This window comes from Oryctolagus cuniculus, chromosome 15, assembly GCF_964237555.1.
Source record: "Oryctolagus cuniculus chromosome 15, mOryCun1.1, whole genome shotgun sequence".
Lineage (NCBI taxonomy): Eukaryota > Metazoa > Chordata > Mammalia > Lagomorpha > Leporidae > Oryctolagus > Oryctolagus cuniculus.
Genome location: NC_091446.1, coordinates 75,631,372 through 75,645,361, shown reverse-complemented (window position 1 = coordinate 75,645,361; position 13,990 = coordinate 75,631,372). Strand labels below are relative to the sequence as shown.

At 44.3% G+C, this 13,990-nt stretch overlaps 1 long non-coding RNA gene and 1 pseudogene across 2 annotated transcripts in view; both read right to left on the bottom strand.

Annotated features, from left to right (window-relative positions):
• The window catches only part of LOC138845403 (uncharacterized), a 120,363-nt gene that overhangs the window by 38,033 nt on the left and 68,340 nt on the right, over positions 1 to 13,990 (bottom strand). The gene's annotated exons all lie outside the window — the stretch shown is intronic.
• On the bottom strand, positions 9,692 to 9,790 carry LOC127488775 (U2 spliceosomal RNA; annotated as a pseudogene).

Below are 13,990 nucleotides of genomic sequence, written 5' to 3'. Positions count from 1 at the left end.
TTCAACAGGAAGATATAACAATTATCAATGTATATGCACCTAACTACAGGGCACCAGTTTATCTAAAAGATTTATTAACGGACTTAAAGGGAGACTTAGACCCCAATACAGTAGTACTGGGGGACTTCAATACTCCACTCTCAGAAATAGACAGATCATCCGGACAGAAGATCAACAAGGATACAGTAGATTTAAACGACACTATAGCCCAAATGGATCTAACAGATATATACAGAACTTTCAATCCTACAGCTAAAGATTTTACATTCTTCTCAGCAGTACATGGAAGCTTCTCTAGGATTGACCACATACTAGGCCATAAAGCAAGTCTCAGAAAATTCAAAAGAATTAGAATCATACCATGCAGCTTCTCAGACCATAAAGGAATGAAGTTGGAAATTAGTAACTCAGGAATCCCTAGAGCACACGCAAACACATGGAGATTGAACAACATGCTCCTGAATGAACAATGGGTCATAGAAGAAATTAAACGAGAAATCAAAAACTTTCTGGAAGTAAATGAGGATAACAGCACAACATACCAAAACTTATGGGACACAGCAAAAGCAGTGTTAAGAGGAAAATTTATATCAATAGGTGCCTACATCAAGAAATTGGAAAGACACCAAATAGATGAGCTTTCAATTCACCTCAAGGATCTAGAAAACCTACAGCAAATCAGACCCAAATCTAGTAGGAGAAGAGAAATAATTAAAATCAGAGAAGAAATCAACAGGATTGAATCAAGAAAAACATTACAAAAAATCAGCCAAACGAAGAGCTGGTTTTTTGAAAAAATAAACAAAATTGACACCCCATTGGCCCAACTAACTAAAAAAAGAAGAGAAAAGACCCAAATCAATAAAATCAGAGATGAAAAAGGAAATGTAACAACAGACACCACAGAAATAAAAAGAATCATCAGAAATTACTACAAGGACTTGTATGCCAGCAAACAGGGAAACCTATCAGAAATGGATAGATTCCTGGACACATGCAACCTGCCTAAATTGAACCAGGAAGACATCAAAAACCTAAACAGACCCATAACTGAGACAGAAATTGAAACAGTAATAAAGGCCCTCCCAACAAAGAAAAGCCCAGGACCAGATGGATTCACTGCTGAATTCTACCAGACGTTTAAAGAAGAACTAACTCCAATTCTTCTCAAACTATTCAGAACAATCGAAGAAGAGGGAGTCCTCCCAAATTCTTTCTATGAAGCCAGCATCACCTTAATTCCTAAGCCGGAAAAAGATGCAGCACTGAAAGAGAATTACAGACCAATATCCCTGATGAACATAGATGCAAAAATCCTCAATAAAATTCTCGCCAATAGAATGCAACAACACATCAGAAAGATCATCCACCCAGACCAAGTGGGATTTATCCCTGGTATGCAGGGATGGTTTAATGTGCGCAAGACAATCAATGTGATACACCACATTAATAGACTGCAGAAGAAAAACCATATGATTATCTCAATAGATGCCGAGAAAGCATTTGATAAAATACAACACCCGTTCATGATGAAAACTCTAAGCAAACTGGGTTTGGAAGGAACATTCCTCAATACAATCAAAGCAATCTATGAAAAACCCACAGCCAACATCCTATTGAATGGGGAAAAGTTGGAAGCATTTCCACTGAGATCTGGAACTAGACAGGGATGTCCACTCTCACCACTGCTATTCAATATAGTTCTGGAGGTTCTAGCCAGAGCTATTAGGCAAGAAAAAGAAATTAAAGGGATACAAATTGGGAAGGAAGAACTCAAACTATCCCTCTTTGCAGATGACATGATTCTGTATTTAGGGGACCCAAAGAACTCCACTAAGAGACTATTGGAACTCATAGAAGAGTTTGGCAAAGTAGCAGGGTATAAAATCAATGCACAAAAATCAACAGCCTTTGTATACACAGACAATGCCATGGCTGAGGAAGAACTTCTAAGATCAATCCCATTCACAATAGCTACAAAAACAATCAAATACCTTGGAATAAACTTAACCAAAGACGTTAAAGATCTCTACGATGAAAATTACAAAACCTTAAAGAAAGAAATAGAAGAGGATACCAAGAAATGGAAAAATCTTCCATGCTCATGGATTGGAAGAATCAATATCATCAAAATGTCCATTCTCCCAAAAGCAATTTACAGATTCAATGCAATACCAATCAAGATACCGAAGACCTTCTTCTCAGATCTGGAAAAAATGGTGCTGAAATTTATATGGAGGCACAAGAGACCTCGAATAGCTAAAGCAATCTTGTACAACAAAAACAAAGCCGGAGGCATCACAATACCAGATTTCAGGACATACTACAGGGCAGTTGTAATTAAAACAGCATGGTACTGGTACAGAAACAGATGGATAGACCAATGGAACAGAATTGAAACACCAGAAATCAACCCAAACATCTACAGCCAACTTATATTTGATCAAGGATCTAAAACTAATTCCTGGAGCAAGGACGGTCTATTCAATAAATGGTGCTGGGAAAATTGGATTTCCACGTGCAGAATCATGAAGCAAGACCCCTACCTTACACCTTACACAAAAATCCACTCAACATGGATTAAAGACCTAAATCTACGACCTGACACCATCAAGTTACTAGAGAACATTGGAGAAACCCTTCAAGATATTGGCACAGGCAAAGAATTTCTGGAAAAGACCCGGGAGGCACAGGCAGTCAAAGCCAAAATCAACTATTGGGATTGCATCAAATTGAGAAGTTTCTGTACTGCAAAAGAAACAGTCAGGAGAGTGAAGAGACAACCGACAGAATGGGAAAAAATATTTGCAAACTATGCAACAGATAAAGGGTTAATAACCAGAATCTACAAAGAGATCAAGAAACTCCACAAAAACAAAACCAACAACCCACTTAAGAGATGGGCCAAGGACCTCAATAGACATTTTTCAAAAGAGGAAATCCAAATGGCCAACAGGCACATGAAAAAATGTTCAAGGTCATTGGCAATCAGGGAAATGCAAATCAAAACCACAATGAGGTTTCACCTCACCCCGGTTAGAATGGCTCACATGCAGAAATCTACCAACAACAGATGCTGGCGAGGATGTGGGGAAAAAGGGACACTAACCCACTGTTGGTGGGAATGCAAACTGGTCAAGCCACTATGGAAGTCAGTCTGGAGATTCCTCAGAAACCTGAAGATAACCCTACCGTTCGACCCAGCCATCCCACTCCTTGGAATTTACCCAAAGGAATTTAAATTGGCAAACAAAAAAGCGGTCTGCACCCTAATGTTTATTGCAGCTCAATTCACAATAGCTAAGACCTGGAACCAACCTAAATGCCCATCAACGATAGACTGGATAAAGAAATTATGGGATATGTACTCTTTAGAATACTATACCGCAGTAAGAAACAACGAAATCCAGTCATTTGCAACAAAATGGAGGAATCTGGAACACATCATGCTGAGTGAAGTAAGCCAGTCCCAAAGGGACAAATACCATATGTTCTCCCTGATCGGTGACGACTGACTGAACACCAAGAGGGAAACCTGTTGGAGTGAGGTGGACACTATGGGAAATGGTGGCTTGATCAGCATGGCCCTGAATGTTAATGAACAATTTAATACATTATCCCTCTTAGTAGTTTTTTTTATCTGTTCTACTTAATATGACTGGTTTAGATCTGTAATTGATGCACAGTTATTCTTAAGTGTTGAAAATTAACTGAAATATGATCCCTGTTGAACATGGTGGTGGGAATGGGAGAGGGAAGAGATGTATAATTTGGGACATGCTCAGGCTGACTTGCCCCAAGTGGTGGAGTTGGAAGCATACCAGGGGATTCCAATTCAATCCCATCGAGGTGGCATGTACCAATGCCATCTCACTGTTCCAGGTGATCAGTTTCAGTTCACAGTTGGTCATGGTGAAGGGACTGGGAGTCTAAGGGAGCACATAGACAAGTCTAGTACCTCCTAATGCTAACTGATGGAGTAAATAAAGGGGAGAGTGATCCAACATGGGAAGTGAGATACTCAGCAGACTCATAGAATGGCAGATGTCCTAAATAGCACTCTGGCCTCAGAATCAGCCCTAAAGGCATTCAGAGCTGGCTGAAGAGCTCATGAGAGTATTTCAGGCATGGAAAGCCAAGACACTCTGGCAAAAGATCTCTGCGAGTGAGATCCCAGTGGAAAGAACAGGTCATCAAAGAAGGAGGTACCTTTCTCTGAAGGGAGGAGAGAACCTCCACTTTGACTATGACCTTGTCTTGTCTAAACAAGATAAGAGTCGGAGAACTCAGAGGGCTTCCATAGCCTTGGAAACTCATGACTGGAGCATAGGGAGATTACTGATGCCATAGACAGGAGTGTCAATTGGTAAAGTCAACAACAGGAGTCACTGTGCACTTACTCCTCATGTAGGATCTCTATCCTTAATGTGCTGTGCATTGAGATTTAATGCTATAACGAGTACTCAAACAATATATTTCACTTTGTGTTTCTATGGGGGTGCAAACTGTTGAAATCTTTACTTAATGCATACTAAACTGATCTTCTGTAAAAAAAAAAAAGAAAAGAAAAAAAGAAATTATCAATTCCCAACTTGACTCTCACTGCGATTAAACATGACAATAGGTCTGCTCTGATTTCATCATCATTTAAAAAAAAATCATCTATTATTTTTCACTTTATGTTTCTGTGTGGGAGCAAACTGTTGAAATCCATACTTAATGTATACTAAGCTGATCTTCTGTATATTAAGATAATCGAAAATGAATCTTGATGCGAATGGAAGGGGAGAGGGAGTGGGAAAGGGGAGGGTTGTGGGTGGGAGGGACGGTATGGGGGGGAAGCCATTGTAATCCATAAGTCGTACTTTGGAAAATTATATACATTAAATAAAAGTTTAAAAAAAAAAATGCACCCCATACCATTAAATTTGGAGGTTAGATAAATAAGGAATGATTTTTAGTGTCTCTCCAGTACAACATTTAGATATTCTTAGAGTCATATTTAACTGGATACCTGGTATTTTATCTGATAGCCCCATTATAGACCACAACAAGGTATGGGCAGGCCAGGTATGTTCCCTACAGTCAAACATTCTTTTTCTAAAAAAATTATTTATTTATTTATTATTTGAAAGGCAGAGGCACTGAGAGAGAGAGAGAGGTCTTCCATCCACTGGTTCACTCCCCAAATGGCCACAATGGCTGGAATTGGGCCGATCCAAAGCCAGGAACCAGGAGCTTCCTCCAAGTCTCCCCCATCAGTGCAGGGGCCCAAGGCCTTAGGCCATCTACTGCTTTCTCAGGCCATAGCAGAGAGCTGGATCAGAAGTGGAGCAGCCAGGACTAGAACCAGTGCCCATAAGGGATGCTGGCACTGCAGGTGGTGGCTTTACCTGCTATACCACAGCACAAGCCCCCATATATCCTTTTAAAAAAATGATTTGCATATTTACTTATTTGAAAGAGTTACAGAGAGAGAGAAGGCACTTATGACCAATAATTCATGAATATTGTTTCATGTCACTGACATAACATCCTGGAGAGATATGAGTGCTGTCAGTTTGTTGGCGATGACACAGATATTGAGAGAAGAACTTGTCTAGGTCACAGAGCTGTTAAGTGGAGGCTGCATTCTCTGACCCAAATCTCCCAGGGTCTCAAGCCTAAGTCCCCAGAGTTCCACCTCATGCCGATCTCTAGCGAGGCAGGTGAGGAGGGCAGGGGGTGCAAGGAGGCCTTGAAATCCTTGCTATTTTCCTTGCACTCTCATGCCTCTTGTGTATCTCCTCCTTGCATGGCATTTGAGAGGCCTGTTAACAACAATGTACTTTATCGAGGTCAAATGAAGGTAAGAGAGAGGTACAATGTGGGAAAGACATAAACTGTGCCTCTTTTTGAATCTCTGAAGGCAGAATAAATCCTTACAGAGTGACTGGAACAGGCCCCAAGCCACTGGCTCTTGTCACATACAGATGGTAGCAGATTCCTCTTCCATGGGAAGGGAAGCACAGGGATTGCTTGGCAGTAGACGTGTGGTTAAGCACTCCTGCTTTGCTCACTCAGAGCCTAAGTGGAACGAAGTCTATCCTCACGTGGAAGAGGCCCTTGGCACAAAGTAGAAACAGCAGGGCTCCTCATTGGAGAGCACAGATGAAGTTCTGGAGTTGCTAAGGAAGGAACAGAGGGAGAGGAGAATGAGGACAAGGCCAAGGTCCAGTAAGTGATGGGCACCAGTGCTCTGTGGTCCTGACCTGTGCCACTTGGCAGTGAAGAGGAGCTTCAGCATGCAACAGAGAGGAACATGATTCCAGAAAAGTAGGGAAATATTTTCTCAGCCCTGCAGAGATTTTCTTTCCTAGAAGGAGCTGGCCAAGACTTAGATTCCAGATGTTGTAAGATTGGCTTATGTGTGGAGAAAGATGGCCACCTCTTAGGCAGGATGTGTGCCTTAGTCCATCTGAGCTGCTATAATTAAATATCACAAACAGAGTGGCGTATAAACAACAGAAATGTGCTGCTCACAGTTCTGGAGGCTTGAAAGCCCTATGGCCAAAGCCCTAGGCAGTTCTCTGTCTACTGAGGGTCTCTTCTCTCCGTGATGTCTACCTATGGTGTCGCAGTCACATAGTGGAAAGCAAAGGTGTTGAAGGAGATGAATGCTGCATTGTCACATGGCAGAAAAAGAAGTCACCTGGCTCCCCAGAACCCCTGCATGAAGTACTCATGCACTCGAGAGGACAGAGCCCTCATGTCCTAATCACCTCCCCAAAATCTACATCTTAGCTGCACCACAAGAGGGTGAAGTTTCAATGCATGGATTTGGGAGGAGACACCTTCCAACCATAGCCCTTTCCAAAGACCACACTTCCTCAAACCATCAAATTGGGCCAGATGATTTCAACATAGGAGTTTTGGGAGGACACAGACATCCAGACCACAGCATCAAATACTTCCCAACTTGGTTACAATTTTGCCTTCCTTCTCTTCTCATACTGAGAACTGAGAATAAACCAGTCAGCATTTTATCCTTGAATTTGACCTAAATCATTTTCTGGAAGGACGCTGACATGAAGGGAAAGCAATGGCCCAAAGCTGCACTGTGCAAATGATTCACAAAAGGCTCGTGTCCCTGTTGAAATATGTGCCCCTGCTCCTGGGAGCCCTGATACAGGAAAGTGTCATATCACGCTGCCAGTCACCCATAGATGTCTCTTAGGGTGGCTTCTTTCTAGGGTCCACACTTCCATCCCCTCCAGGATTAGGGCTCTAGGGAAAGACTCACAGGAGGAAAAACAGTGAATTCACTCAAAGAACTTCTGCTTAAATATGGATTTCCTTCCTGTAATCATGGAACTACCTCTTCAGTTTCTGGAATCATGAATTTGAATGGTGCATTTCTGGGAAGGGAGCTGGTAGATTTCAGTCAATTTTCAAAGAAATCCATAAGCCCCAAATATTCTACTTTATTGACTGAAATGTCACATATGAAGAAGTATTTGATGTGTTAACTGGAATAGAAACCATCTCTTATATTTTAGGGTAATTTGCAAGGGGCAGGTGGATCCATATATCTTGAGTAGCAACTGCATGTTGGGTAAATGTTGTTCTAGAATCTGACAGATTTTAACCCCTGGAGCCTTCATCTCCCACCCACCGCTACCATGCCGATGGGTTGTGGGTTTCAGTCCCCCTGGCTCCTGTGTAAGTTGACCTGCACTGAGTGAAAGAGGATGGACACGTTAGCCATGGTCAGCCAGAGTCGATCACAGCAAGAGCATCCAGCTAGGTCTGCCTGATTCCAAAGCTGTGCTTCCTGTCACCTCTCCTTTCCTTCCCAGCCACAGGAAGCCCATTTGCTTCTTAGCTGTTGGACTGGTGCCTGCCATGTCCTTACCACCTGAACTCCTCTCTGGACTGCCTTCATGTGCTCTGGAATCCATTTGTCTATCCTTGCCCCAGTCTGGATGGAGAATTAACTGGCCCCTATCCAGGATGCCTTACTAAGTTGATGGATGAGTCCCAGTCTGTTTCCCCTTAGTGGGGTGATGCTGATGTGCAGGGCCCCAGACTCCTGACTCTGACAATGGTGGCTGGATGGCTATCTTGTCCTTTTTCCATGGTCTTTCTTTCCTTGAGTCATTTCTCTGTTTCTTCGCTGGTGCTTTTTCAGACCGTCTGTTTTATCACTGTCTCACCACTGACTTTTGAAAGAACACAAAGATAGGTGACTTCAGCTACTGGAAAACAGATGGAGGGACGGAAGGTGTGTGTGTGTGTGTGTGTGTGTGTGTGTGTGTAGGGTGAAGGAGAGCAATAGTCTAACATAAGAATCACCACTGTCCAAATTATATTTTTTCATTCATACATGTGCCAAAAACACTGCACATAGCTACTGAACATATTCCCGAGTGTTTCTGGAGAGCTGAGTTGCAGGCCCACAGTAGTTGCTGAATAGCTGTTGTGTGGTTATGGGGGAGTCAAAAGGACATAGACATTGGAGAATAAAACACTTAAGTATCTATTCTGGATCTGTAACTTCCAAGCTCCAAGAGTTCGAGCTAATGCTATTGTCTGTGCAACAGACATAAAGTTATGCCCCACACAGAGCAGCAAGCAACAGGTACAAAGCAGTGCAGCAGGGTGTGGTGAGCTCCTGGGCCAGGAGAGCCCCTTTTGCTTCTGCTTCTCCCACTCCTTCAAGGACACAGAGCCTCTGGGCAGGGTGAGGTTTTCCAGCCTCCTTGGTCTTGCAATTTCTCTGAGTGATTGATAGGCATTGCATGAAGATTTTATCACTTGGTGGAGGGTGAAAGTCACTCAATGATTAGCTGGGATCCTCCATTAAAAGCCACTGCCCAAGACATTCTGTAATTACCCACAAATTCCTGTTGGGCTTTATAGTGTAATTGCTATTCATGGTCCAATTAAGGGGCAATTGCAAGCTGAGGGGAAAATGTGCTTTATTGCTTCAATTTTGAAATGCGTGTATCTCACATCCTCAATCTACTCCTGGCCTAAAGAGTTCCACAGTGAGTGCTGCCCATGCTGCTGCAATGGGGCTTGGGGACTGCCTTCCACTGCCAGAATCCTGGGGAGGAGCTCTTTGGCGGATAGCAGAACTTGTAACCAACCAGTCCTGGAAATTGTCCATAGCAAGACAGCAGAGGGACCCACAAGGGGACCTGTTCTTTCTCAAGGTGGACACGTTTAAGACTTTGAAGAGAAATAATCAGATCTTTTCAGAGCTACCTGGATGGTTACAGCCCTGCAAGGGTGAAACCAGGCCTCCCCTAAGGTAAGGCTCCTGCCAACACAGGAGAAACACCAATTCTGCTACTGCTCCTACTACACCATTATACTATCTTGGGCAAGTGCATGACGAAGGGACCGATCTGTTGATTGTTGCAACACAACTTGGCAGAGCTTAATGAAGGATTAAGCAATATTCAATAAGTTTCTCTACTGAGTACTTCTGGGAGCATTCAGCTCTTTAATTTGCATTGTAAATCTCAAAAGGGGGCCGTCCAGGAGCACAGTGGCCAAGAGTGCAGACTTTGAAGTCAGAGACACCTGGGTGCAAACATCTGATTCAGCTCTGCCGGGCCTCTTGACTCCCTGCATATAGAATAGGGCTTCCTTCAGAGATTTATGTGCGAGGATTAAATGAGACAATATATGAAAATCGCTTACCAGAGTATGTGCACTCAAAAATTGGATGAAAGTTAACTTATCATTATTCTTATTTTTATTTTTACTACACTTGATCTTAGCCAAAAGGCCAAGAAGTTATTCTTGTTTTTAAAAAGAAATGGGGTCATATTGTTCCATGGTAGCTGTTCAGAGCCTCTTTTATGAAAAACTGGAGAATCCTATGGAGAGGACCAACACCTCTCCAGAAGATTCCTCTAGGAAAACCCGCAGGTGCTAAAGTAGGAACTGAGGGTGGATGCTAGGTAGAGAAGAGCAGATTCCATTGCATTTTGTATGCAATTCACATTTCTCAATGGACACATAAGGACCCTGATGGGAGGGGTTGTTGGTTTACCATGAATAGATCAATCAAATGTGCCTGAGGAAGACAATTTCCTGAGGAAAAGCAAGGAAAATCCCCAAGAGGACTGGGATTTGTGTGAAATTCAGAATATATCCAAGTAGGGGTAGAACAGAAACATGGGGTGGTGATCGAGCATCTACTGGGGATCAGATTACACCCTTGATCAACTGGGAACTGTCACATTGTCCAAAAGGATGGGAGCTGTTGACCAGTCATTGCTCTAAGGGACATTGTGGTAGATGCTATGTCTGAGGTTCTCAGGGTGATCCCAATTCCCACCTTCAACAAGGGCCCTGGGAGGTGGAACCAGCACTGATCTCCAAGCACTGCCAAGCTTTCAGGGGATGGCCAAAGGCTTCCACCAGCTGCAGAAGCACTCCCTGAGGCTTTGCCTACATGCAGGAGGATGTGCTTGGTGTTCCTTTATCTGTCAGAAGCCAGGGGTCTCATCCTTGAGAAACAGATGGCTAAGCTGCTTTCCTCTATTTCATCAAAGAGCCTGCTACCTGTAGAACAGAATACGTCAAAGACTTTGTTTCCTGTGAGCTTGGTCCCATGGTTGCCAGGTTCTATTGGTGAAGCACTGTCTGTCCACACGCTGGTCCATTTATCTCTGTTGCAGATTTTCCCAGAGACATGCGGGGGTGGTGCTCATAGATCTTCTCATTTGTGTTGATTCTGCACGCATAACAATGATCTGTCAGCTTTCATTTCCTTTAATGACTTTCTGGATGGGAAATGCTCCCTTGTGGAGTCCGTTTCTCATGCAGGCCTGACTTCACAAGTAGAACTAGTCTGCTATAGTGCTGGCCTAAAAAAAATCCTCCCTCCCCTTTTACAGACTAGCAGGAACCCCCAGTCCAAAGGAAGAAGGTAGCAGGGGTAAAGAGTCAGACAAAGATATTACTTAGAGATCTGCCACTAAGTGTCTGGCATTGGACAAGTCACTTAAATGCTGAATGCCTCAGTCTCCTCATCTGTAAGATGGAGATGCTGCCTACAAACCCTGTGTGACTGTGGTCAGGATTATGTTACAGTAATACTAGAGCTCTTCAAAAAGCCTGTAGAAATGCACGTCATGGGAAATCTATGTATGGATTTCAATTTTTTTGCACCAAAATAAACATCTTCTTGTTCCATTTTTTCACCAAGTTTTTGAATTATGTGTCAGATGGTCTCTTTCACCTGAGTTCTCCAGAGATGGACAAATATCAGGAAATGCAAACATCCCAAAAGCATAACAGACACGTGAAACCATCTATTGTGCTTAATTGTTTGCATTTCTCTCTTACCTCTAGATCGCGGGTTTCTTATGGGCAAGAGCTGTGTCTCATTTTCATCTGAGTCCCTGGTAATCAGTAATGTGTAAACACTTGTGGGACAAATGTAAATGCAGCTCTATGCAGAGGCTAGATCAAGGCCAGTGGCTCCTACTGCAGGAGCTATCCAGCCTAGAGTTGATGGAGCCTTCAGGGGAAAGGCATGAGCCCCAGGGGAAAGGCAATAATCCTATGGTATCTGAGGCCCTGAAAGGAGAACAACACAGCTCTGGGAAGATGGAAGCCCACCCAGGAGGCCGTGAGAGAAGGTGGGAGCTGATCACCAAAGGAACTGGACCAGGACCAGCAGTACTGTGCTCATCAGGTGCCGAGGGTAAGGAGAGGGCAGGACACTGAGCAGGCTCCTGAGTGCTTACATGATCTTGTCTATGGCCCATGCAGGAGTCATGGCATAAAGCCCTTCACAGAAAATGAGTCTGCCAGGGTTTACACTCTCCTTTGCACCTCAAGGGACTCATAGCACAGGAAGTTGCTACCCTCTGAACAGGTCCTGCAGCTACTTGGCTGAGGTGTAAGGACAGGAGGCCTGGCAGGGTCACAGTACACACACACACACACACACACAAATGCACCATTGTTACAATGGGAGGAGCCATGCACCATGCATCGACCTCCCCAATCACACTTCTGGAAGTAGAGGTGGGCGGGAGTGGGACTGCAGACTTCCAGCCACTCTCACCTGAAATGTTCAACACGGCAAGGAAGCTTCCCTGGGTGGAGGGATGGGACGCCTTTCTGATTCTATAGGAGGATACTGGAAAGCGAGAGGCAGAGGAGGAGGAGATGGGAACTAGAAGTGGGAGTGAGGACCCACTACAAGTCACACGGCCTCCAACATGAAGCCCCAGCCTAGTGCTAAATGGCTATTGGTTTCCAATGCCCAATGAAGAGGAATGCGTCTTAAGTTCTTGTTAATATTCTGCCCAGGTAATGCCTGGGCAGTGGGGGTGGGGTGCTTGTATGCATCACAAGACCCTGTCCTGTGCAGCTTCATCATGGGAGGCTGTATGGCAATCAAGTCATTGCCATGTTGGCTCCCATTAGGCTTGATGGAGATTATTATTCTCCAGCTACTGAATCAACCCAGGCGGCTGCCTTTCCTCTGATGAGCTATGCAGCCTTGCCTGGCAAATCCCCTTCAATGAGTGATGCATTAAGGGAATTGTTGGGAAGGGAGTTACCCTGGTAGGCTCACGCAGGCCTTCTGCAGGGCCCCAGGCAGGTGCACCTCGGTCCCTGCAACTCCTCCTGTGATGGTCCCACAGGAGCAGCCAGACACCGCTATCCAGTTATTGGGCCACATTCTATACAGGGAAATGGAGGGTAATAAAATAGCACCTCACATTTGAAAAATGCTTTACAGTTCCCTAAGTGCTTTTCATGCTTCTCAACTGACTCAGTCCTCAGAATACCCTTCTGTGTGCATCTGGGAAATATCCCATTGGACAGAAAAGCATTCTGCATGGCCGAGTCTACTGCCTGACATCCTGCAGCAGCTCCTCCAAAGCCTGTCTCAGTGGTTTTTCTTCCGAGGGACACAGCTCTAGGAGACAGGGAAAGAGGCACTCTGTGGCTGTCCATTGTCCTCCACGTGCAATCGACAGATGCACTGTGCTCAAGTTAACCCTCAACCTCTCACTCACCTCCAGCCTCACTCTTCTACTCTGCCTCACCTCCCCCTGGCTCCCCTCCACTGGCTCCCTGGTGCTCTCTGCAGAAGGCAGCAAGGTGACCAAAAGGTGTTTTCCTTAAAGCACAAATACAAGCATGTTCCCTTGCTACCCGTGGCTCTGAGGACAACGTCCAAGATCTGGCCTGGCCTGCCTCCTGGATGTCTGTGTGTCCAGGCTCCTTACCTGGGTCCTTTACAGATCCAGAGGCCTCTCCCTTCTGGGCCCTCACTCAGGTGCTTGCTTTCCCGGCACTATCGTGATTATAATTATTGCAATAATGATAATAACAGCAAGAATCAGGAAGGTGATGATGAGCATATTTCATTGATGGTTTTACTATCAGTTATTTAATTTACATATATGTTTAAACATCCAGGCATAGGCACAGAATGTCTGTTAAAATACAGGCACCTGCCCACTGAGCAGATCTCAGTTCCAATGTTACTTTTCAGAGAGGCCTTCCCCACAAGCCTCCCTAAAATTATCTCCCCTCCGCTGCCACTTGTCACTCTTTATCCTGTCACTATATTTTGTCACAGCTCATTTTCTGTACATTTCTGCATGGGATTGTCCTGTCTGCAGTGCCCCTGCCATTGACAGAGTTCAAGCTACTTGAGAACAATGACAGGGTGTCAGGTGTAATTTCATGTGTCAATTTGACTGGGTTAAGGAATATCCAGATAGTTGGTAAAACATTGTATCTGCGTGTGTCTGTCTGTGGGGATGTTTCTGGAAGAGATTAGCATTTGAATGGGGAGAAGGCAAAAAAACTAGCCCTTACCTATGTGGGTGGGTACCAGCCTACCTGTCCAGGACCCAAACAGAGTAAAAAGGAAGAAGAAAGGAATTTGCTCTGTTTGAGCTGGGGTGTTCATCTTCACCTGGCCTTGGACACTTGTGCTCCTGGTTCTTGGGCCTTTAGA